This window comes from Pinus tabuliformis, chromosome 5_2 (assembly GCF_031772625.1).
Source record: "Pinus tabuliformis cultivar Carrire ecotype Pingquan chromosome 5_2, CPIR1, whole genome shotgun sequence".
In the NCBI taxonomy this organism is placed as follows: Eukaryota; Viridiplantae; Streptophyta; class Pinopsida; order Pinales; family Pinaceae; genus Pinus; species Pinus tabuliformis.
In genome coordinates this window covers 768,705,112-768,733,007 of record NC_142306.1, presented here as the reverse complement: position 1 = coordinate 768,733,007, position 27,896 = coordinate 768,705,112, and positions in this window count along the sequence as shown.

The following is a 27,896-nucleotide window of genomic DNA, read 5'->3' as shown; positions in this document are numbered from 1 at the left end:
GAGCTTATCTCCAAGGAAGGTAACACAAATGATGGAATAGCCATGCCAGAGGCATTCACTCTTGAATATGGATCTCCGAATACACAAGTCTCTGTCACTCACAAGTTTTACACAAGATCAAAGGTACTTCACAACCTTCCTCAAGCTCTCAACAAACCCACACTTGTCACACTCACACCAGATATCTAACAAGCTCACAATACTATTATCAACACTCCAGAGACTAAGAATTCCAAACTAGCATCCCATAGCAATGGTGAGAGTTTAAATAGGAGAAGGAGTCTCCATGAATGGTGGGAGGATGAGCTTTTCTCCAAGGAAGGTAACAAAAATGATGGCATAGCCATGCCAGAGAAAGGAGGGCGACATAAACAAGGCCAATAACCAGGTCTGGAGTCATCTGGAAGGCCGACTATTGGAACAACTCGCCTAAACTAGATCATCGCGGGCACATAACAGGTCTTCCACGCTGACATCGCTATTACATAACGGAGATAGTCTTGTCATCGTAGGAAACTACAATCAATAGTAGCGTTGGCACATGAAATTCAACCATCGCAGGAATCACGTGTACTTCCGTGATGGCAGCGCTTCTGGACTATTTTGTAGCACTCATCAGCACAATTATTTAGCCAACAGACGTGATGAGCCAGAAACTTTGGCAAAGTGGGTCATTTGGTAACATCAGAGAGCATGATTTGGACTCATGACACAACAGAAAGACTAGAGTGAAGATAGTGAAAAATTACTATGTAACAGATGCCCCCTAAAGTATGAAGCCCGAGAGAGAGGGAGGGGTGAAATGCTTTATGAACTGACTGAGCTAGAACACCATCTGGAAGGACCTGCACGCAAGTACAACTGATATCTCTGATAATAAATTACATGTAGTGTAGGCATGGGCGTAGCCATCCAAAAGACATATGAAATAGGTCTGCGGTATGGACATAGCCATCCAGCTAATGAGACCATGATGATGATAAAGGTATGGTCGCAACCATCCGTGAAGACTCAGGTAAGGTCGCAACCATCCATCAATGAGTCATGTAATCATAAAAACAATCCACGCAGCCCAAACATGTGTAATCTGAGTTCGAGGTCTTGAACCCATCCGATCAAAGTACAAATTCTAACATGTGAATAGATGTGCTGAGGTCGAGCATGATAGAAAATCGCTTTATTATGGGTCAGTGATGAAAACCGTTAACAAGCGTAAGAGAAACCACCAATAATGCCAATGGCTCTCAAGGTACTGGCCAGCACAATCCACGAAGTGTGAAAAAGGAGATGAAATCGAACACCTGTGGAATCACCCAATCGATGACCAATGATGAAATTCGACCATCAGGTGCGAAGAACTTGCCATTGAGGCATGCAAGCTCTAAGGCACCAAAAGGGATCTCTAAGTCAATCTCCTGGATAATGAGCTAATGTCGACAGGAGACGACACGTTGCAAGAGGGCCATAATGTTTCCCCCATCAACGACATGAGATAAGGAACAAGAGGAAGGTGGTGAAACAGAGTACCAGAGAAAAAGGCAAGAGTGTAAACTGCAGAAGGATTATACTCTTGAACACGTCGGCGACACGACTTCGGACGGGGTGTGGCAGCATTCAGGAATTAATGGATCAGAGGCTCGAAGGAGACGGCATGAATCGAATGGAATGAGGCTAGAATGACAACCCAAGCCCACGGAATGCTAAATGATGATGTATTGATGTCCCAACCTGACAAGAAGCAAAAGTGTCGATGTCCAAGAGTGACTAGCTGCCATAGACAATCGATGATAAACCTATTTTTGAGTTCGACCTAGTAATAGTTTAACGAGCCCTAGGAAGGAGAAGCTTGAGTCTCGTCATGGTGACGAGTCTAATGTCGTCAGGGTTTAACGAGTTCGACATAGGTAAAACTCAGAGTCTTTTTCATGTTTAGAGAGTTTGAAAAAGACACGGAAAAGAAAACTCCAAGGGGGTCCTTTTTCGTAAATTTGTGTCTCTCGAGCCCGAAAAAGTATAAAACGATACTTGAAAGAATCGCCCGACCATTACGATCGAGGAGTACTTTTCGTAAGTAGTAATTTCGACCCGAAAAAGTAGAAAAGCGATCAGAAGTATGTCGTTTCGCAACCAATAACGAGCCTGAAATGACAAGAGCTTGGCAATCTTTTTTGTGTTTAAATGGTCGAAAAAAGAGCTTAAAGGCGACCGCATCTCATTTCTTTTAATGATCCAAGAGGAAAACTCGGCTATCTTTTCATGTTTCAAGTCAGAAAAGAGCTTAAAGACGACTGTCCGAGATCAAGTGCATATGAAACTGTCGTAATTCCGCTACCTAAAGCTCTGCACAAAAAACACATCGCACGTAAAATCGTTTGAGATAAAATGAACAATATTCATAAAAACATAGTTAAGACATGTTTTGGATATGGTAAAACTATGAGAAAAAACCCACATTTATAAAAAGTAACTTTTTAATTTTGCAAAAATCACTATCAAAAGGAATTAACCCATTCATTTTTACCATAGCACTGTTCAATTCATCTTGGAGCAACATGGAGCACTGAAGTTGGTGAGCGAAATTTGGCCCTGTCCGTGCATCATTCATCCTGAAACTTGCTCCAGGTAGACACACGTTTCCTTGCACTTCATTTTGATGATTTTTTCATGCGTTTCGATCGTTCCAAGTGTTAGTTTAGGTGGATTTTCAAACCACATTCTGCCGCTTGGTCATCGTGGGTTTACCCTATTGGGTCCGCGATGGCCGGTAATTTTTTACACTAGGCACGCCCTGATCATCGCGGAAGAGTGATGTACTTCCACAATGACTGCATAAAAAATGAACTAAACACTTCGCGTCATCACGTCTATTTTTAAAATAGATGTGATGACGACGCAAACTCATGATTTAAAGTAAATTATGCGTTAAATTTTTCAAATGAAGTACTAATTCAATTTTCCTCGTCTTGTAGGGTATAATGGCATTCTTCTGGCAAGAATGTATGCATGATAACAACGATATAGAAGCTTTTGCCGATGTGGGGTGTTGAAACACATTACGGGCATGTAGATTGCTCAAATTCTTCCTAACTCCACTCTTGCGGCCACAACCTGACCTTCTGGAGCTACTGATCAGGGCCTGGAATCCCACAGATGGGAAATTTATCATCTGAGGCTGGGATATCGAGTTCGATTCTACAGACATCTATTTTTTGATCGGGATGTCTCATCGAGGTGAGAGGCCCATTCTAGAGGGGTAGCGACCTGGGGATGATTCCCTAGGTATGCTGATGGCTCAAGTGTGCCCAGGGGCATGCAAGACAAGGAGTGGGAACGTGGCAATCCCAATAGTGAACGACGTAGTCCTTCGTTCCATGCTTTTCATGGTGACACGGGCAGTGGACTCCTTAGTCCAACATGAGGCTTCGAAGACTCAGCTCCGGCTGGCTCTCGAGTGTCTCAATCCCACCATGTTTAATTGGGCAGAGACGGTGATGGCGAACATAAAGAGGAAAATCATCAACTGTCATCACAGAGAGACAAAGTAGTTTGGATATGGATCCATCTTACTCCCGCTCATGCTAGAGCGGGTGCCGGCACTGCAGCTGCAAGAAATGGATTTGGACTTACCCAGGCTGCGTGAGATGAGGGCCACGCGATGGGCTCACATCATGCCACAAGGAGGTGGCAGATGACCAGTGGTGTGGGGGACATTTTTCCGAGAGTGGTTGGAGTGACAGGCGATATTCATGGAGGATTAGCCATATGCTGGCATGGACTTCTGCAGAGATCCTGACATGTAGGTGTCCGCTAGAGAGAAGTGGGATGACGGTGGTAAGACACTCGATCTCATTTTTTATTTTTATTTTTATGATGCTTTGAATTTTTCATGTACATGTTTTAATGACAGACGCTATGGGTATGCAAATGTAGGACCAGTGAGACCCCTTGGACTGGCTCTAGAGGCGCGGAGGGACGTCCAAGGCGTTGCAGCACTAGCCCTCTCTCCTCCAGAAGATGATACGATGGAGATAGTGATCCAGAAGCTTGAGGGCCTGCTAGCAGGGATTCGAGATTACATGGGGATCGAGGAGGTCCCCAGAGCGACCCAGATCCACACAGTAGGAGTGGAACCCAGGATGCACCACCTGTTAAGGTGGGTGGCACGAGCGGTGGTGTACTATAGGGAGCACGACCCACCACAGTAGACACCTAGGTTTTTATTTCCTGCTGGTGATTTTTGAGAGACATGTGTCTCATATGTACAGAGAACACAGACTCTATTTGGACATGTACACTTATTTTTGAGCGCCTCGGTGCGCCACACGATATATATATATATATATATATATATATATATACACACACACACACACATATTCCTATGGTCTATTATTGTGCTTTATATGCTTTCTTTTATGATGTTTTGATTACATGTTATGCAAATGTCTGTCTAATACATGATTGGCCAACGCATCAGTTAACGTGTTTAATCGTCGTGGAATATGCTAATATGTAATGAAATAAAAATTCCTTTCTAACAATTTAACACATAAATACAACCTTAAAATGTGATGGTCTCTGACAGAATATTGCCCATTGAGCTGGTGGACGACAAGTTGGGAGTCCAGGTTCACAACCAATGCACAAATACTGAGATTAATCGCCTCGGCTAGTAACTCAATCATAGCACTATATTCAGCGACACTGTTTGTGGTACAACCTAAACGCACACCTTGAAGATCTATCAACTAACCATGAGGACCGTAGATCACCCATGCCGCAGAGGACAAATTGCAAGTACTGTTGCAGGCACCATCAGCGAAACCAACGTAAGGTGCACCAGACATATGCACAAGAAGCAAAAGACACAATAAGCGGAAATCACCCCTTCACACCAAGCCAAAAAACATGAAAACACACACACAACACACCTACTAAGAACACATGTATGTACAAACCAAAGTACATGGGATTCACGCATAGTACTTTTACAAGTACAACCCGTTTCGGGGCTTATCGAGAGGATTCCCTTCGTAATCAATTAGCTCGTAGGTCCCTTTTTGCAAAACTCTCTTTACAATATAAGGCCCCAGCCACATGGGCTCGAGTTTGCCTGCCCCTAGCTTATAATTCACTTGATCGTAAAGCAGGACTAAATCTCCCTTAACAAAAGAATGAGGATTAATAGTATGATTGAAGTGAGTTTTCACTCTCTTCTTCTATGCTTCGATAGCTAGAGAGGCTAGGCGACGAGTCTTGTCCAGCCGTTCTAGGTAAAGAAGGCGTTCTTCTACCGGAGTAGTGTTGGGAAGTAATTCGATGGCCACTTCAATGAAGGGATCTCGCACTTGATTGGAAGGGTAGCCTCTAGTCCGTAAACTAATTGAAATGGAGTGAAACCGGTGGCATCCTTCACAGAGGTTCGGTAGGCCCACATGGTGGAGAACAAAATCAAGTGCCAATTAGACTTATGCATGCCAACGGTACATTGAAGCATTGTAACTAGAACCTTGTTGACGGCTTCAACTTGGCCATTGGCCTGAGGATAGTATGGGGTCAAACTATCATGCCGTAAGCCTGGTTGGGTTATTAGCTCGATCATCATGTGATTATGGAAATGCTTCCCATGATTAGTGATGATGGCCTGAGGGACTCTGAACCATGAAATAACATGGTTAAACAAAAATTGCGCCACTGTGTGACCATATTCAGTTAATGTGGGCATCGCCTTGGCCCATTTTGTGAAGTAACAGATGGCAACGATAATATACCCATGCCCCCCGGCTGAGCGAGGGTTACAGGTCGTATAATCAATGCCCCATTTTTCAAAATGGCCGACGGTAACAGTAGGGTGCAATGGAGTGGGAGGCACACGCATCTTCCGCTGGTATATCTGGCACTCATGACAGGAGCGAACGGCAAGAATGCAATCCTTAAAGATGGAGGGATAGAAATAACCAGCGTGGAGGATCTTCGAGCAGTAGCATATTCGGACATGTGACCACCACAGGCGCTAGAATGGCAGTCATTCAAAACTCACTCAGCTTCTTCGAAAGTTAGACATCGGCAGAGAATGGAGTCAGCACCGAGATGGTACAGAGTGTCCCCAATGATACGATAGGGCTGAGACTGATGACGAATCTGTCGTCAAGCATCCTTAGACACATCGAGACGAAAAGAGGACATCTGAGGTATACAATGATATCCCCGTACCAGGGATCGAGGGTGCTAATTAGGAACAGAGTTTCGTCGGGGATATGGTCCTCTGATCGAGAGGGCGCGGTAGGAGATGGAAAAGAGCAAAGTAACTCAGCAAAAACAAGGGATTTCTTAGACTTGGTAGTGGTAAATACCAAGTCAAACTCTTGGAGGATAACGATCCACTTCGAGTACTTGCCTCCCAGCAACTGACGTGAAAGAATGTACGTCATCGGGTTGCAATCAGAAACCACGGTTGTAGTACGCAATAAGATGTAATGGCGGAAATGTTGGACGGCACAAACAGCGGCCAATTCCAACTTCTCGACGTAAGTGTATCGAGTTTCCTTATCTAAAAGATTGCGGTTGAGATAATATATGACATGCTCAGTGTCATCATCGTCATCTTGAATGAGGACCATGCCAATAATGGTATCGGCAGCGGCCAAATACAGAGTATAGTCGCGATGATAATTTGGAGGATGCAACAATGAAGGAGAAATAAGGAGACCCTTGAGACGCTCGAAGGACTCTTGAGCGACGACATCCCAATGAAAAGGGGTATCTCGCTTTAGTAACCACGTGAAACCTTTAGCCACTTCGGCATAGAATAAATCGTCTTAAAAAATTCGCTTTGCCCTGCAAGCTCTAGGACTGCTGCAAAGAAGCAGGGGGAGGAAGATTGAAAATAGCCTCAACTTTAAGGGGATCCAAACGGATGCCCTCTCGGGAGACGATAAACCCGAGCAGTCTGCCTGACTCAATGTAGAACACACACTTATGAGGATTAAGCCTGATGTGGTAGTGTCGACAGTGGAGAAAAATTTCGCAAAGATGAGCAAGGTGGTCCTGACGTTTTGCTAAATGAGCTGGTAGATAATCCAGGTACGGTTGTACAATGTGTTGAATGTCATGAAAGGAATAGGACATTGCACGTTGGAAGGTAGCACCGGCATTCTTCAAACCGAAAGGGAGCTTTTTATAGGCAAAAGTGCCCCATGGATAGATAAAGGCAGTCTTGTGCTAATCGGTGAGTGCAATATTGATCTGGTTATACCTAGAAAAACCGTCCATGAATGAATACATTTCGCTCGCAGCACACTCATTAATGAGCTGATCAATGAAGGGTGTGGGGAAGTTATATTTGGGACAGGCCCGGTTAATATCACGATAATCAACATAGACTCGAATGGTACCCTATTTTTTATTCACAGGGACAATATTGGATACCCAATCTGTGAGTGGGATGGGGTAGATAAAACCAGCCTTAAGAAGCTTTTCAACCTCCACTTTAATGGTCGCAGCCTTTCGGGGGTGCACGGGGTGTAGACGTTGATGAACGGGCTTAGCACCCGGATATGTAGGTATCTCATGCACCACTATGCTAGGATCAATGCTGGGCATTTCTTCATAGGACCAAGCAAGGACATCATGAAATTCACGAAAAAGATCAGTATAAAGCTGAATTTCCTCCGGAGTACAAGTGACTCCAACATGAATATGCTCGATAATCCCTGGTTTCACAGAGATGTCAATGAGCTGGGTCTGCGTGATGTTTCCCATATTTCCTTCAGAAGACACTTGATAAACTTGAATGGGTGTCTGAAGGGGTTGAGATGGGAGACAACGCGAAAACCGCTCAAGACAGGTAAGCATTTCCCAGTGGGCAGGGAGGAAAGAGGAACGATGGTGATGATCAGACCAAGGAGGTTCCTCGAGAGACATGGTCTCGATAATGGCTTCGTTAGAAGGAAATGTTTCCTTTAAAGGATCCAAAGAAGCATCATCTCCAAGCCAAGGGGAATGAGCGTACGAGTTGGGAGCCCTACTCGAAAGAGCAGGTTCAGAAGGTGGAGCCGATGCAGAAACAATTTCGACGTAGTTGAGCTCGGTAGGACTCAATGGCATCTCATCGCCCCAAGATTCTACTTGATCAGCGGGGGGAAGCACCCATGGATCAGAGCAAACGGAAATCATATTGATAGGAGCGACGTTAGGAGGTGGGAGTGAAAAAACACCCATTAGAGCAGGATCTTTAAAAAGTCCAGCTCCCACACTCTCATATGGTTTGGAGGTATGCTCCACAAAAGGCACGTTTCCTTCGGAAGAGGAGGTGAAGAAAGACAGCTGGTCTACGGTGACGATCTTCCCCTGATGAGGGAAACGAATGACACGAAATAGAGATGAAGCCACAGCTCGCATGGCGTATGTCCAGCTACATTCGAGAAGGAGGTTGTAGGTAAGATTAGCATCAACAACTTCAACTTCCACTTCGACCCTCTTCCCTTCCAAAGAAATGGGCAAAAATTGGAGTATACCATAAGGGCGAGACTCTCTCCCATCAAAGGCCTCCAAGGTTGTAGGAGACTGGCTCAGCATTGGAGAACCAATAGCTTTCCAACAGGCAACAGACATGATGCAAGTTGAAGCGCCTTTATTAATGACTATACGATGAATCATTCTGGAATTGATGATGACTTGTATGAGTAAGGAAATTTGGTGAGGCAGTCTCAGTATATGGCTTTCAAGGTCAAAAGTAATCAGATCCGAGTCAGCTAGGTCTATGCCACCGATGGCCGATAGAAAGGACTTCCTCTGAGAGGGGCATCTCTAGAGTACTTCTAAGGTGGACATAGCTGACGGAGCCTGGGCTAAGTCCTCAACGATGCTATAGTGTTGGGTAGCATGATCATTAGGGTTGTAAGAAGATTTCCGGAGTACACCTTTCGGAGGGGGTCGGATGGGCGTCTCAGTGCTAGGTCTCTCGATATTGAGCAGACCAGAACTGGACGGAGGAGCGCTAGAGGGGACCTCAGGCTCTTTCCCGGTAGGCGACAGATACTCTTTTGCACGAGTACTGATGTGGACAGGAATCATCCCAGCCATAAATACTTGAGAACGAAAGGAAGAAGAGGGTTGAGATGGATCAGCCACCATTTGCATTTTCTGTGAAGGGAAAGGTTCTTTGAGCATAGCAGGAGTCCCGGGAGCACCTTTCAGCAAATGACTAACTTCAGACCACCTTGGATAGTCTTTGGTATAGTGATCCTCGTCACAGATAAGACAAGGGTACTGGGGCTTGCGCTTGGTGCCTTCCTCAGGTAAAGGTTTAGGGGAATCCTTCTTAGGTTGATCCGCTTTATTCTTTCCTTTTCCCTTCTTCTTTCCTTTTGAGGCTTTGTCTGCCCTGGTGGACTGGACGACGTTAACCTCAGAAGTATTACTAGAATTGGATACGGCCTGAGAAGTATTTTCGTTCGGAGCATTCGATTTTTTCTTCCCAGGGTTCGCGAAAGTTTTCTTTGAGGGCAGATTAACGAAACCAATGATACTGTCAATAGATGGTGTTGGCAGGGCTTTGGAAGTTCCTGGTCTTGGGGCATCAGGCAAATAATCATATAACGTACCAGATTGGGAGTAAACCAAGTCAAGGTACTGAGCGTGCGCAATAGCTTGCTCTTCAGTTACACATGCCCCCATAGCAATGTCCCGTGTTATTGGATCGACGAATGAAGTCGTGAACCAGTCAATAAGAAGCTGGTCGGGAATTCAAAACTTAATCAAATGATGACGCCGTCTCCATTCATGGATATGATCAGAGATATGCGTAGCCATTGTCTGTTTGAAGGATGCTAAGAGGTGTGTGCCTGTTTCATATCAAATCGGCAACTTGAAATGAGTTAAAAATGCCATAGCCAACGAGTTAAAATCCTGAAAAGATCCATGCGATAACTAAATATACCATTTAGCAGCAGAGCCCGTGAGAGTCCTTTGGAAAAGGCGGAGCCGGATCGAATCATCAAGCCAGGAATTCGATGAACACCATAAATGGTAAGTCATGACGTGAGCTTGGGGATCTTCTCCAGCTTTACCATCGAATTTGGGACAATCATCAGGAATCTTAGTTGGAACCGGTGGCCAATATGGATTATGAAGAATAGGATCATTGGTCAGTTTGGACACATCCAGTAATTCCAACGCCGCTAAAAAGGGTAATTGAGGATTAAAGGACATCTAGGCTGCGGGTAGGAAGGGGTACCAGAGTTCCAGCCTATCGGCAGTTGCTCCCATTGATTTTGTCCAGACGGATTTGGCCTAGGAGGGTTTTGTCCATAGGGATTTTTTCCATAGGGGTTATAAGATGGCTGATGCTGGATTTGCCCTCCAGCATTCCATTGATTACCAACTTGGCCTGCAGGAGCAACATAAGGTTGCTGATAATTCTAATAAGGACTCACTTGCAGTTGTTGATAATTTTGATACCGGGTAAATTGAATTTTCCCTTGGGATTGCTGGAAACCATAAGGCAGTTGGGCTCCAAACTGAGCTTGAGAGGCAGGCTGCGTTTGATAGGCCGGTTGGGATTGAGATCCAACCTGCATTTGAAGACCGGATTGGGTCTGAGGCCTAACCTGGAGCTGAAAACCGGATTGAGCTTGAGAAGCAACAATCATTTGAGTGCCCGGTTGAGCAAGCCCAGAAGGATGTCCCTGAGAGTATTGAGGCTGAGCCATCTAGCCAAAAGTTTGACCTAGTTGAGATTGAGATTGGCCCATCTGCCCAGAAGGTTGAGCTTGATGGGTGTTGGGTTGTCCTTACACAAATGAGGGTTGTCGTGATGGACCGGATGGCTGAGTAGACTGGACAGTTGGTTGACTTGATTGGATTTGAGGCTGACCGACCTGTCCAGATGTTTGACCATACTGGACGGTGGGTTGGCCTTGCTAAACGTAATATTGACCAACTTGCCCAGAAGGATAACCTTGCTGGACACCAGGTTGATCTTGTTGCATGTAAGGTTGTCCCAGATTACCAAAAGGTTGCGCAAAATAGGTAAAAGACGGACCACCAGAGACCTAAGGTTGTCCCTAAAACGGTTGTCCCTGTGGACCTCTAGGTCTCCCTTGATAAGACTGCCTGTGATACTGCTGCCCTTGAGAGGTTTGCACGTAAGATGGTTGGCCTTGATTAGGTGGTCCTTGGAGATGTGCAGGCGATACTTGGCCACCACCATAATGAGTGGGGGTCCAAGCAACGGATAACGGGACCGTGACCTCAACTGCAGGCTGAGGTGGCAGAGGTCCGTGGTAATAGATATGAGCTCCTCTAGAATCATAATAATGAAATGGATTTTGAGGGTCCACATTTTGAAGAGCATGCAAATATTCATCATATGCCCCCCCTGCTGGGATAAAACCAGAAGAAGGTGGGGCACCTAGTGTAGGGTCAACAACTCTGGGTACGGATGCCGATGGGCCACTATAAGTTGTCCCTGAAGAAAGTCTAGCAGCAGCGGTCACAACTAAGGATGCATTAATGGCACCGACAATGGGTGTTGAAGAAGCCACACAGACAGTTGGAATAGTTGGGACGGAAGTGACAGGCACATTGTGAATTTGAGGAATAAAGGACTCCAAGGTCGGAGTTATGGTGTGTGACCACATAGAACTCATAGGGGGAGTCCTAGAAGACATAACATCCCTTAATGCCTTATAGCGTAAAGGCAGCATAACACCAAGAGAGGTGATACAAAATGGTTTAGTTTCTGTTGAGGTGGGAATTTCACCACTCGTCGCAATGGACTCTTGACTTGTGACAGGGGATGTGTCCTCCATATCTGAAGAAGACATTGGGATCGAAACACCAGGAGGAGTAGGAGGGATATCTTCTTGATAAGGCTCCCAAATGGGGTTACAGTGAATTTCGTAAGTCTTGTCATCTGGAGCACGAGAGTTAATCGGTTGGATACTCGGAATAACAGGGAGAGTATCACTCACAACCGGTACCTCGGGAGCAACAGAAGAAGGAGACCCTTAGTCACTTGGAACAGGAGATGGGATCAGTGATTCTGCCAGGATGACAACTTCAAAAGATGTTAGGGAAACTAACGAGAAAGGACCCTACTCAAGCTAACGTAAACAAGATCTAACCAGGTAAATTTGAATCGTGCCCGAATAAATTTTAAGACACAGGAACAAAACTTGACCTTTTCATATTTAAAGATTCGAGAAAAGGACAAAAGATGACTCTAGTCGCCTTCGAATATTTAATGAGCCTGAAGTGACAAGTGCTCAGATGGACCTTTTCTTTTATGGAGTCCGAAAAGGAACGAAAGTCACTACTCTGGAGAACTAGGCAAAAAGGTTTACCAAACAAATCCGTAAAACTACATATAGACCTTGGCAGTCATACGAAAACCAAGGATATTTCGTACGGCAGTCAATCTTCCCGAATGCTATGTTCGGTGCATTACGGCTTGTAAGGCGGTAGACACGGCTTCCTATGGATAAAGGATGATAACCTAGTGGGGTCTCCCCATACACTCGATGGTACGTGGGAGCACAATTCTGTACTAGACCACTATTGAGTCACAAAAGGAGGAATCACCCAACCTTGAGTGGAAACAAAAGAAACTAGGTTTAACGACGCCAAAGCACGTCTCTAGCCTAGACCTCCAAATGTGTGCATTATGTTCCAATGCGTTGTTAGATTTATTCAGTTTATTTTAAAGTTGATATTGGATTATGTTTCAATTTTCAGGCCTTACGTATGTATATAACAATAACCTAGGATGCAGCTAGAATGAACGAAATATCCTTTTTCTTCGATGAACACCTACCTATGGGAGGGTAGAGAGATCATTCCCAAACCAAGAAAACCAAGGCAACAAATAGTCACTCAATGCAAGCAGACATCAATTCTTAAAGTGCACGGATACTACTAATGAGAGATCTAATCATTCGCTTTTCAATATGCAACTTGAAATGCAAATTTACTTTCACTTTCGCATGCTAAAATGAAATGCAATCTTCTTGATTTGATGCCTCTAATCTAAAGAAACCAATAAGCAACAAACAAATGTGGAAGAACAGTTGATCCAAACAATTATAATCTATGTTCGAGTAGTGAAGAGAAATCGAAACAATACCAAGATTGGTCCAATAACGATCACTAAAAAATCAACCAAAAGTAAGCAAAGGGGAAGGTGCAATCAAACCAATAGCAAGCAGCAAATGAATCTTTGCAAACAAGCAACCAAGCAAAACTGATCCAAAGAACTTGAAACAATAAAACTAGGTCACAAAGCAAGAAAAGACAAGATTCGCTCAACAAAGCTCACAAGAGAGTGCTTCAACCTTTAAACAGTGAAAAATAAGTCATCAAACAAGTGAGAACAACAAGGGGCTAGCAAGACTGACGGATTCAGGAGGCAGAATTGAAAAAATTCAATTCTACAGCAATCCGGGCAGGCAATACACTGGAAATAAAGCGCTGATAAAGAACAATACGCAGCAACAAAGCGACGTCAGTGTGGAATTACACGCCTTTTCTGCGATGGTCCGATATATAGAACCGTCGTGACTGTTAGGTGTAATAACGCGATGGACAGGATATTACAAAAAGGGTGACATGATGACAACGCGACTGTTAAATTAAAAAACGCGATGATGTTCAAAACAGCAATAGGCAAGCCAAAAACTCCCAAATCAAAAAAATCAATCTTTAAGCAAATAAGGACATTTCCCAGATCAGGCCAGGAAACTCAGAAAACAGATAACTAGTTCCCAAACTCCAAAAGAGACCAAAACAAAAACTCAAGGCAGGAGTAAACAAGAAAAGAAAAAAGGCCAACTCCCCAATGGAGTCGCCAATTTGTGATGCAGGAAAGTGTTCCCTCTGTGGACAGAGGCAACCCCTCTAGCCCTAGAGTGGGTCTAGTCACAAACAAGGACAAATCAACAACAATTTTCCTTAAATAGTTCAAGTTGGAGGCCTACCTCAACTGGTGGTCGATGGAGTTCCATTGCACTGCTCCAGCTTCAGCTTCCTTCTCCTAATGAGTGATCAACCTGAAACAAAGCAAAGGAAATACAACAAAGCACGTAACCGGATACAACAAAGATTTATTTACTCATAAAGTCAAGAAGTCGTGAGATATCTAGTAGATTTCATACAAGACATAGGAAAACATCATTGATTGCATTAAATATGAAATAGAGTAAGCTTACAACCCAGGTCTTGACATCACAAGCCTTCTTAGGAGGGTCCAACCAGCATGTTCCTCAAGCATTCACACTTGAAGATGGATCTCCCAATACACAAGTCTCTCTCACTCACAAGTTTTACACAAGATCAAAGGTACTTCACAACCTTCCTCAAGCTCTCAACAAACCCACACTTGTCACACTCACACCAGCTATCTAACAAGCTCACAATACTATCAGCAACACTCCAAAGACTAAGAATTCCAAACTAGTAGCCCATAGCAATTGTGAGAGTTTAAATAGGAGAAGGAGTCTCCATGAATGGTGGGAGGATGAGCTTATCTCCAAGGAAGGTAACACAAATGATGGAATAGCCATTCCAAAGAAAGGAGGGAGACATAAATAAGGCGAACAACCAGGTCTGGAGTCATTTGGAAGGCCGACTGTTGGAACAACTCACCCAAATTGGATCATCGCAGGCACATAACAGGTCTTCCGTGCTGACATCGCTATTACATAACGGAGATCGTTATGTCATCGTGGGAAACTGCAATCAATAATAGCACTGGCACATGAAATTCGACCATCGCGGGAATCACGTGTACTTCTGTGATGGCAGCGCTTCTGGACTATTTTGGAGTGCTCATCAGCGCATTTATTTAGCTAATAGACGCGATGAGGTAGAAACTTTGGCAAAGTGGGTCATTTTGCAACATCAAAGAGCATGAGCATGAATGCTTTTGGACTCATGACACAGCGGGAAGACTGGAGTGAAGACAGTGAAAATATGTAAGAAGGGGTATGCTAGAACCGAATTTTCGGATCTAGAGATTAGCATGATGTTGTTTTATGCCCTAAATCTACCTTCACGCAGATCGATAAGACTTTATGGCTTATCAATATACCTTCCTTTAATCAACCTCTAGACCTCCGCGAAGGTCTGCGACTGTCTTCCGTGAACCATGAAGAGACTAATCAATCACTTACGCGCATTAGAGATTACTCTTAACCCAACAATTACCCTGGTTAGCCTAAGTGTTTGATAACTTTAACATACAACAAGAGAATGTTCGTGTAAATAATTAACATCAATTGCATTCATATAAGAATATAAATCACGTAAATTCATGCATCAATACACCATTATTTCATAAACCCATCATTCATCACAACATAAGTGCATTCATTCATAGCAAAAGTAAACAGATGAAACATAGGAATTTATGTAATAGTATTCTTTATTGATAATCAATTAAAGCTTATAGACTCAAGACCTACATGCGCACTTAGCTGCAGGGGTTCGGGCACTCAGCTATGGACTCTACTCTAGGCCTCTACGCACACAGTTACAAAGCCTTTCTTCCTACTCTTCTGCGCTAACTCTCTAGACTTCTCCCATAGACAAACTTCATTCTTCTCATTTAGACATCCTAAGACAAACTTATTTATACAATCCCATGGTCTGCGAACCATGGGTAGATCCTCAAAAGGATGACTCAACTTAGATAAAGAAAGGTAAAACATTTTATGACTCTTTGACTATCTACGCGCTCCGCGAACATAATTTGCAGAGACTTTACATTTTCAGACAACAAAACTTGGGCTTTGGCCCAAAAATTGACCCTAGGGGACTCCATCCCAACACTGCTCAGAGAAAGAAATATTTCGTAGAGAAGGCTTAGGTTTAGAAGGAATGCACTACTAAGGAGATGACAAAGTGGGAGTAGTGAAAGACCCATAAAGACGATAAGACACCTTCGTCAGAACTAAAACCAAAGAGCTTACATGGCAAGGGAACAAAGAAAAGGAAGGGCAGCACACCCCCTTAATTGTGAAAAGGTGAGAATCGGAACAACAAGCGGGATCAAGGAAGAAACAGAAGGCTCAGAAAACACATATTGGGCCCCTGGTGCTCACAGAAACCAATTTCGATGAGATCAATGATAAAGTCTAGGATGTCGCTGCAGAAGTACTGTAGCAGTTGGAATAATAGTATATTTAGACCTTGGGAGGATTTTAGAAGGATCTTCGAGAGTTGCAGCTCCAAGAAACCAAGGTCCAAGTAGATTTCGAGAAATGGAGCAGTGCAGTAGGTAGTTCAATGCAGGGTCAAAGCACAGGCACAAAGATAATTCTGATGTGTGTGTTTTTCCCTTGCCTGTAGGCTCAATCCACACTAACACTGAGGAACAACACACCCTCCTTGATAGAGTCCCAAAGATGGGTCTGAACCTTGTCACAATGCAACTAGAGTCATTGTATGCGTTATTACAGGGAGTCATCGAGGAGCTTCGCCTTCAGTAACATCAAGCACATAGTGCTGTCAGCGAGATCAAGGTTAATAATCGACTGTTGTTCACTGAGAAGACACAAATTTTGGAAGAAAAGGAGGCACTCTAGCTACACAGTTCATGACTTTTGTCAGTTGTCATGGAGGCATGTAGAACTGTGCCTGAACTCCATATTCCCATAGACGCATACTTAGAAGCAAAGATCAGGAAGTTAGCCACTGGTGTACGCGAAGAAAATGCAGAGTTTAATCAAGTTCAATTTGAACTCAACATGAATATCACCGAGCTACAATTGAAGATGCAACCATCAACTTTGCCTAAGGTCCGGAAGTAGTAGGAAGCTGTGATCAAGGAAGGGCTAGCTACACTGGATGCCACAGTTGTAGACTACATGGAAATATTTGAGTGGGCCATGGAGTTGGTCACCAATCTACAGGAGGATCCAAACCTGCAGACACTAAGTACTAAGGTCAGGGAGTTGCAGAAGTAGTATGATGAAGTTCGGGCAACAAGATGCTCCATTGCAACAACACAACACTTAGCTAAGTTGTAGGAGGCGAAGCAGCTCCTCAGCCAGGTATAAGCAACAAAGAAGAAAGAGGCCTTGCTTAAGGCCAGACTGGAGCCTTGCTTGGAAGAAGCTTATCAGATCTTGACAACCATCCAAGATAAGTTGAAGGGTTTGCATCAGATGCAACACACATTGAGGCTGGCCACAAAAGGACTAGTGTAGGTTGTAGTACTGCAGGTAGAGCTGGGGGATCTTCACAGTAAGATCATAACGCCAGCTGAGTGACTCGAGGGTGAGTCATGACTTTTTTGTTGAGGGCCTGTTGGGATGGGGTCCCCTAGGTCAGTTTTGGGGTTAAAGTAACCAAAGCTTTGATATATTTTTGTAAATAATGTAAAGCCTTCGCGATTTGTGGATGTGGAGCACGTATATGGTTAAGAGTCAAAAGGGTTTTAGCCCTTTGGTTATGTAAATTTGAGTCAGTTTTGAGATCTAGCCATTGTCAATAGACCATTGGATTGTATGTAAAAGGCTATAAATAGGTGTGTCTTAGAGAGTCTAAGGCATGTCTATAACATGATGGATAACGAATGAAGTCTTGGAAGTCTTAGTGCAGAAAAGTGGGTCAGATAGGAGAGAAAGGCTCTACACCTAAGTGCACAGAGGCCTAGGTAGAGTCCGTAACTGAGTGTGAGGACCCCTACAACTGAGTGCACATAGAATTTTTGAGTCTATATTCTGAACTGAAAATCAATAAAGAATTTGTTTCTAGAGAAATCTTGTGCATAGCTATTTACCTCTGTTTATTTATGCTTGTGATAAATACTAGTGATCAATAATGTGTATGAAATATTGATCTAAATGTGCGCTATCCTATTGAATAATTGTTAAATAAATGTACGCAATGCATGTTAAGTACGTTTGTGAGGACTGTGATAAATTATGTTATGGTTATTAAAAACTTAAGTAGATTTGCATGACCTTAGATCTATGGTTATTTTCTGATGTGCCTAAGTAGATGATTCAACTATTAGGAGTTTGCAAAGACCAATCGTACACCTTCATGAAGGTCTAGAGGCTGTTTAAAGGGAATGGAAGTACCGATCCCTAGGGGCTTATAGATCTACACAGAGGCAGATATAGGGCGGTAAGAGACATCACATTGATCTCTAAATGCAGAAAATTGGTTCCAACATCCCCCCATACTGCATCAGGTGAGACTTCAGCCTATGCTACATGGGTCATTGCTGAAAGGGCAGGTAGTGTAGGCTTTTGTTGGTTGGTGTAGCTAACTCTGAACCTGGGTCAAGACCCCGTAAGCCAACAAATGAACATTGGTGTTTTAACTTTTTTTTTAGCTTTTTATAAGTGTTGTTTCAAGTTATAGATTTCCTTTCTCAAGTGTCGCATGAATTTTCCTATTTTTGGACCAACAGTCACTATTGCGGTGACTCCCTTCGCATTCTTCATGTTCCTTCAGTTTGATCCATTGTTACGCTTGTTTTACATGGATACATATACACTTAGTTAGATATTCATTCAACATCACACCATCCTTCAGATCTACTTATTTGCACACTCCCCATGGGTAGATGTGGGATCCGCTTTCCCATACCTCATGCTCTAGTGGATGCCCTGTGAAATCTGGGAGCTCAAGTCCTCAACCTTGGCTTTTGGAATTGCATAGAGATTGGCCCAAACTAGCTCCAAAAATGCACTATGCAGTTCTAGGAGCCAGTCTCCCAGCTTGGTCACTGATATTGGGCAATGTGTAGTCGCTCCTAGGCCCTGTCCCAAACTGAACTACGCATTGGGCAGTTCCAGTCATCAAGCTTCCACACTATTGGGATTGTGCAATGTGCAGTTCCAACAGTGATTCAATCAACCCTATTAGTCAAAATTACACAATCCCTCTCATCAGATGCCCTAATGGTTGCTTGATTATGTGGTGAAGTTGGATTTGTAAGAGCCAATGTTTGCTTGCTATGAGTATAGGTTCTATCCCATAGGTACCACACTCATGACACACTTATCTATAGCAATCATTATACCATGGCACCAAAGAGAGTTTCTTCAAGAAAGACCACTAAAATTAGTAAAGGGAAGCAGTTTAGAGTGTAACTTTACTTGCCAAGATATGTAGATGACCAACTTTTTATAGAAAAGGAGTCAACACAAACATGGAAGCAAGACCAACAACAATGGAAAAAGGCAACAATATAGTACAAGATCAAGGAAAGAGGAAGTTACTGAAATAACAGAGGAAGAACAACGGACAGAGCTAAAGCGGATTCAATCTTCATGCATGAAACTTTGACAACAGGAGCAAAAATAAATAAAGGAAACAAACAACATAGGAAATGAAGAGAGGAAAGCAAAGCTTACATGTAGTAGAATTGAGATCAAAGCAAGTAGAAGAAGAGTTGAAGGAAGAAGAGGACCAGAGAAGTGAAATTGGGAAGAAGAACAAAGGCAAGGTGCTGTTAGCACTCAGAATGAACCTCACTGCTGAGAAGAGGCATTTCCGAGGTAACCACAGACCAAGCTTTTGATCTGGCATCTAGCCCTGCCAGACCATAGAGGGCTCTCTCTTTGCCAAAAAAATGTGGCTACGATAACTAAATCTTAGGCTAGCTATGAAGTACGAGGATTTGATTGAAAGTTGTGGGTAGAAAACAACAAGAGAAGGGATCATTGGGCTATGGAATCGAGGCTAGTTTCTTCTGGCAAACTTGGGGCAAAGTAAGTGCAATGTTTAGCCAAATAAAAGATGTAAATGAGAGAAGGAAAGAGGAGAAATCCCACTTCCCTACAGGCATCAATCAAGGGATGGATCTACAGTGGTAGCATTAGAATAAAAGAAACACAGGGTTACTCAACAAAGCATCAAACAGAGGATGGATTTTGCAAAGATAACCACTACATTTAACTACAAAATCATTGCAAAAGGAGCATCATGCATGGATGAATTCCTAACACTTCCCTTAGATGATGTTGTAATAAGAATTAGCAAAAAAAACAAAGTATGTAAGTGATTTTACAAGGAACACATGTTGCACATTAAACACCGTGATGGATCCCAAATCTAAAGGGCAGAAACTGCTCCATCAAAAATAATATTAAGAAAAAGCTTTACACAGTCCAAAGTAGCTTTCCTCTACTGAAGAATCTGAACCCTTTACACTATGAAATTCACAAAATATATACAATTAGATCATCCCTGTACTAAGGGATTTGAGCTCAACCATCTCCCTCAAGATAGAATCAATTACACTAAATTTGGACCGAATTTCTGAAAATAGGTGGCAAAGATGAACTCGTATCTCTTGGACCATAACACATGTTACAAAAATGAAAGAAATTTTAGTAGATAAGGTCATGTTGGAGAAAAATTGCTCTCAAATTTTGGAAATTCGTTTCTAGTGTCTTGGAATCTATGCCACAAAATAATCTCTAAAATAGGAAATCATTAAATATTTAAATCTGTAAAAATAGGCTATAAAGATCTAGTCAAATATTCCAATTCACGACACCTGTGAATAAAATGAAACTGGTTTTTGTTATATGGATCATGGTTGATAAAATTGTCCTTGGGTTTCTCAAAATTACTTTCCATCTGTTGTAAAATGGCGCTGCACTACAATGAATAAAACAGTAAAACAAATGAAAAATTTGTTTTGTTTTAATGTAGGCTTCAAATATCACTGCATATCTCCCACATAGTAACACCTGCGCATAAAATGAAGGAGGTTTTTGTTATATGGTATCTAATTGACAAAACCCTCTTTCACTTTTGTAAAATTCATGTCCATTACTTCAGAAACTGATTTTTTTAGTGAACTTGTCCATGTGTGGAGCAAATGACCTCAAAACATGCATAACCAAGAATCAATCATTCATTTCGATCATATCTTCTGATCCAGAAATAAGTTATGGGAGTATGATATACTGTTGAAAATATTTTTTCGAGCTACTTCTAATGGACATATTTAGGATATGATTTTCTCTGAAACTCATGTGCAAAACATCTCTTAAAACCAGATAGAGTAAGAGTCCATTTTTATCCCTGGTGACAGGCTGTGAAGATTGGAACTAAGATTGGCCTTATTGGGGATGGAAACTCCTTGGAGGTGTCAAGAACACCATAGAACAAGGGCCTCATCCATTGGGAAATACGGTCACAAATAGCTGCAAACCCAAAAAACTCATACCAATCCAAAAACACATACATACTGCAATATGTACATAAACAAATACTAGAAACTGAAATGCTGGCTTGGGCAGCTTATTTATTTACAAATACACCCTACTATGATGCAAAATTGATAGATCAAGTAATGTTGTAATGTTGGACCAACCAATCAAGAAGTTATGGCAACAATGATGCTAGGGAGTGCTTGAACTAGGACACAATTGGAAATGTTGATAGCCATACATGCACAAAATGAGTCTAGTTGTTTAAAAGACAATCTGGTTTGTCATTCAAACTGAAAAGATACTCCATATATGCAACAACAGGATTATAGAAACCAGACCATGTCTACTACCCTAACTCTTCAACATATGCTTCCAGCTGCAAACTATCAATGCAAACATCCACGGGCAGCCCTATTGTTTCTTGTTTTGAAGGAGGGAGAGTTTCCAAGAACCTTTTGGGATCTCGGAATTCATATGACTTAATTTGAACATCTATATACTCAATCTCCTTCTCAAATTTTTCAACCACTAACTCAAAGAAACCAGTTTTACCGTTAAGAGGAAACTTCAGAGATCTCAAACATTGAAGCATGGTAATGAAAAATACCTCATCTATTTCAATATCCACTAATTGATCTCTAACTTCTTTTAAAAATTAACAAAAGGTAGGGTTTTCTACATACAATACCATCATCTTATTTTAGTACATGAACAGATCAGTAAGCGCTGGAATCTCTGGATTGAGTTGGATTCGCCAGGTGAATGTTTCAGCCTTCATATGTGTCTGATTGTTGTCCACCATCAGTAACCAGATCTGCAACTTGAACGATCTTTCCCAAAGAAGATTTGTCACCTCATTCCCCGGAAACAACGCTAATATGTTAGCACTCAGAATGAACCTCAAGGCTAAGAAGATGCAATTCCGAGGTAAGCACAGACCAATATTTTGATTTGGCATCTAGCCCTTCCAGACAAGAGAGGGCTCTCTCTTTGCCAACAAAACATGGCTACGATAACTGAACCTTAGGCTAGCTATGAAGTATGGGGATTTGATTGAAAGTTGTGGGTCGAAAACAGCAAGAGAAGGGATCATTGGGCTATGCAATTGAGGCTATTTTTTGCTGGCAAACTTGGGGCAAAGTAAGTGCAATGTTCAGCTAGATAAAAGATGTAAATGATAGAAGGAAAGTGGAGAAAACCCACTTCCCTAAAGACATCAATCAAGGGATGGATCTATAATGGTAGTGTTAGAAGAAAAGGAAACACAGGGTTATTCAACAAAGCATCAAACAAAGGATCAATTCTCCAAAGATAAACACTAAATTTAACAACAAAATCTTTGTGAAAGGAGCATCATGCATGGATGGATTCCTAACATTTCCCTTAGATAATGTTGTAACAATAATTAGCAGAAAAAACAAAGTATGTAAGTGATTTTACAAGGAACACATGATGCACATTAAACACCGTGATGGATCCCAAATCTAAAGGGTAGAAACTACTCCATCAGAAATAATATTTAGAGAAAGCTTTACATAGTCCAAAGAAGCTTCCCTCTGCTAAAAAATTTGAACCCTTTACGCTTTGAAATTCATAAAATATATACAATTAGTTCATCCTTGTACTAAGGGAGTTGAGCTCAACCATCTCCCTCAAGATAGAATCAGTTACCTTAAATTTGGACCAAATTTTTGAAGATAGGTGTCAAAGAGGTTTTTGTAGATAAGGTCATGTTTGAGAAAAACCTCTCTCACATTTTGGAAATTCATTTCCAGTTGCTCGGAATCTATGCCACAAAATAATCTATAAAATAGGAAATCATTAAATATTTAAATCTGTAAAAATAGTCTGTAAAGATCTAGTCAAATATTCCAATTCACGACACCTGTAAATAAACTGAAAGTGGTTTTTTTATACGGCTCGTATTTGAAGAAAACCTCCTTGGGTTTCTCAAAATTACTTTCCATATGTTTTAAAATGAAGCTACACTACAATGACTAAAACAGTAAAATAAATGCAAAATTTGTTTTGTTTTAATGTGGGCTTCAAATATCATTGCATATCTCCCACATAGTAACACCTGTGCATAAACTGAAGGAGGTTTTTTTAATTTGGTATGCGATTGAAAAAAACTTCTTTCACTTTTGTAAAAATTCATGTCCATTACTTCTAAAACTAATTTTGTAGTAAACTTGTCACTGTGTGCAGCAAATGACCTCAAAACATGCATAACAAAGAACCAATCATTCATTTCGATCATATCTTCTGATCCAGAAACTGATTATGGGAGTGTGATATACCATTGGAAATATTTGTCCGAGCTTCTTTTCATGGACATACTTAGGATATGATTTGCACTAAAAGTCATGTGCAAAACACCTCTGAAAACCAGACATAGTAAGAGACCATTTTGATCCCTAGTGACAGGCTGTGAAGACTAGAACAAACAGGGGCTACGACAAAGAAAAAAATTCCAAAAGTGGTTGATAAGTTGTAGCAGCTAGCAACTAAGGAAGAGAGTGACTGGCCTGTAGTCATGATATGTATATACTGGAGGAAGAGAGTGGCTAGATTACAGTCACGATATTTTGACACATAGGAAAGAATTAAGTATAATTAAGAGAGGGGCTGGCTTACAGTCTTCCATGTGAAAGTGGCATAGAAGATCACATGGATACTTGTACTCGGAAAGGGAAATACCTTCTTTGGATTGCAATACTTGAATACCAAAAAAATAATGCAAGTATCCTAAGTCTATCATTTCAAACTACTTTTTAAGGCTGGACTTCACATGGTTTATAAGGTTGGGATCACTACCAGTAAGGATATATCATCAACATAAAGAACAAGAATGATAAGATACTTACCCACTTTCTTGGTGTAGATAGTATTATTAGAATGACACCTAGAAAATCTAGTATCTAAAAGAAAGCTATCCATTTTGGCATACCAAGCCTGAGGGGCTTGCTTGAGACAATAAAGGGATTTCTTAAGCTGACATACAAGGTTGGAGTATATTTTTATAAATCCGGGAGGTTGTTCCATATATATTTCTTCATGAAAGTCACCATGCAAGAAGGCATATTTAACATTCATCTGATGGACTTCCCATTTGAAAGAGGCAGCAAGGGAAAGAAAAAGGCATATGGAGTTCATTTTATAAATAGGAGAGAAGGTTTCAGTATAGTCAATGCCTTCAACTTGTGAAAAACCCTTAGCAACAAGACGAGATTTATGTTTATCAACTTTTACATCTGGTCCAAACTTGATTTTGTATACCAATTTGAATCTAACAATTTTTCATCCATTTGGAAGAGGAATAAGGTTCCATGTATCATTTGCCAATAATTAACGATATTCTTCATTCATAGTTGCATCCCAATCTGGATGGCCTGAAGCTTCTGCAAAGGTGTCATGATCATAATTTGTTGAAGCTTGATTTAGTATAGAAGAGGCTCTATCAAACTGAGAACATCTAAAATGTTGATTTGTAGGATCACCTGCAAGAGCACCTACTGGAACCCGAGTAGAATGAACCCATTTTCGAAGTTGAGGAGCTAAAGGAGGATCCCAAGAAGGTGGGGGAGGATTTTCATCCTCGTTATCATCATCTAAAGAAGGAATATTTTCATAAGCATAAGGGATAGAGAGAGGTGGCACATCCATTGAACTAAGCTCATAACCCGATATATTTTTAGCAAACTTTACATGTCTTCTAATGATAACATTTTTAGATTTAGGTTGAAGAAGTATATATCCTTTTAGCATATTTATAATATCCAACAAAAATACATTTTTCAGTCTTAGGTTCTAAGGATTTAGGTTTGTCATCTGTAATATGAACCCATGATTCACTTCCAAAAACACAAAAGTGACTTACATCTATTTCAATTGACTTAATGCTTCTTATTGAGTGATATTCTTTAAAACATTAGTAGGAGTGCGATTTACTATGTAATTTTCATAGATAATTTCTTCTGCCCAAAAATTAAGACTAAGTCCTTTAGATTGAAGCATACAATTAGCCATTTAAGGTGTGATTCTTCATTTCAACTACACCATTTTTTCGTGGAGTATATGGAACAGTACGTTGCAATTAAATTCCATGCTCAGTGAAAAAGTTGATGAATTTGTTGTTAACATATTCTCCTCCCTTATTAGATCTTAGCTTGAGGATTTGATGTCCATATTGTTTCTCAACAAAGGCCTTAAACGCCAAGAACATGCTAAAGACTTCAATCTTTAGTTTTAAGAAGTATACCCCGGTGCGTCTGGAGAAATCATTAATGAAAGTTAAGAAATACGCGTATCCAGAGAATGAAACAACTGGAATTGAACCACATAAATCACTATGCACAAGCTGTAAAGGGGTTGAGGCATGCCAAGAGGCACGTTTTTGAAAACTTTCTTGATGATGTTTTCTGAGTACACATTCGAAACAAACACCATCTCTGCAAGATACCATAGGAAGACTTGTCACCATATTTTCTTTACATAGATTTTGAAGAGAGAGATAGCTGAAGTGACCAAATTGCTCATGCCAAAGTTTGCTCACTTCATCATTATGAGCAACAAATACTGAGGGAAGAGTTGATTCCCCAAATTTGTTAAACTTATACAAACTTGTATAATCATCAGCAATGATAGTAGCTAAAATGTGTCTAAGATTTTTTAGGTCCTTAATTACAACATCATGAGGTGAAAATTCAATGGTTTTACCTTCACCTGAACGAGTTATCTGATATACATATAGCAGGTTGTAGGATACGGTATGAACACATAATACATGATTAAGTTGACCATTTTCTAGATGAATAGTTCCAGCCCCTACAACATTAAGAGATTTATCATCACTAGCATATATATTTTTGGTCTTACAATCATTTAAATAAGAAAACATGGCTTTGTTTTTTGCCATGTGATAAGAATCTCCAGAATCAATGATCCACTCATCAGAATGAGAATAAGAAGAGACATTTAGTGCATAACCATACCAAGATGCTTGAAAACCACATGCAGAAAGTGTTATTCCTAAAGATGAAATTGAAGTTGAAGAGTGCTCCAAATGGATGTTATTCTTCTTAATTGTTGCTTCCAAGGCTTCAATCTTCTTAAAGAATTTGGATTCTAAGTGGCCATCATGATTACAAAACTTCCAATGTCTCTTAGTCTTCTACCCTTTTTCTTTAGTTGCCCTATCATTTTGTTGGGTTGATGTTTCATTGTGAGAGTGAAATTTCTTAGGACCATTGTTAGGTTTAGGAACATTCTTTTTAGGATGTTGCTTCTTAGGATTCTTTGAACTTGGCTACTGTTGGGCCGCTAAGGATTTCTTAGAAGAGTTTCTAGTATTAAGAAGACCAAGATGTAAGAGTTTATCTTTCTCTCTTATTAAATAATCACAAAAGGCATCAAAATAGGGGGACTTTTAGTCTTGTTCTTGAAGGTGGAAACAAAGACAAAGTAGGTCAGTCCTAGCTTAGTAAGAATGGAATAGATAAGGATACCATCTTCTTTCTTAACCTTAACACCTTCCAAGAGAAGTATAAGGTGTTAGCATCTAAATTTGCCTTAGGTTGAAGGAAGGAAAAATTCAGGGTAACCACAAACCACGCTTAGTCTGGTAGCTAGCCCTACTAGAACAGGAGAGGGCTGTCTCCAGGTCACACTCAGGAAAATAAACAATAGGGTCTGAGATGACTCAAAAATGAATAATGATTTTAGGCTAGGTAAATGGATGTGATTGAGGTCTTTTGACAAATGACTGAGTTTTTTGGGATGTGTGGGACCAAGGAACAACATGAGCAGAGAATTTAACTCAAAGGCGTAGATTATTTCATGAGTCAAGACAGGCGGAAAGTCTAGCAATTAGATTTGAAATAACATGAAGTGGAGAGATTGTTTAAGAGTGGGAAAAGGGCATAAATACATGAATCATTTTCAACAGAAGAAAACATAGAACATGAAAACTATCCCAAGGTAGAGCAACACACTGAATTCTACCTTTTTACTTAGAAAGCTTTCACTGGAAATGAATATGAATGAAAATATGAAACATAATGAAATACATATGAAACATAAAGAAGATACATTTGCTAAACTCATGCCACAGGAATCTCATGAACCAGAGCTGCAATCTTTCATTAATTCTCTTTCAAAATGTACAGTGAATGACTGGGTTTCTCTCCCACAGTTTTCCAGAAATTCCAACCCTTTACAAAATGACTCTCAATACAATAAATAAGCTTTGCCATGAGAAATTCGATCAACGTAGGAAATTAAGAGCCAACCATCAGCAGTTACATTTAATTTTCTATGAGGACTAATTAGAAAAAAGCAAACATGAGCGTAGATTTTTTGGGTGGCTGTTCACCTTCATTTGGTAACTTGGATAGAAGCCAAAAATGTTTTTTGAACTTTGCCTTTGATGCCAGGAAAAATGTATTTTAAATGAGCAGTCCCACTTGGAGAAAATTGCGAATCGAAATTTCGCGGAGCGGGAGTGATTTTGGCCTTTGGGTCTCTGTGCGCCGCACCCAAAACTATATGCGTCATGCCACTTTGGAGTTGGCTTTGAGGCACTTTCTGAAGTCCAAATTGATCCCAAGTGTTCTTGTTGGCAATACCTGCCTGTATACTTTCCAACCCAAGTGAAATTTTTCAATTTGGATGTCATTTACCCCTCCAAAACTGCAATCTCCCAAGACTGCTTCC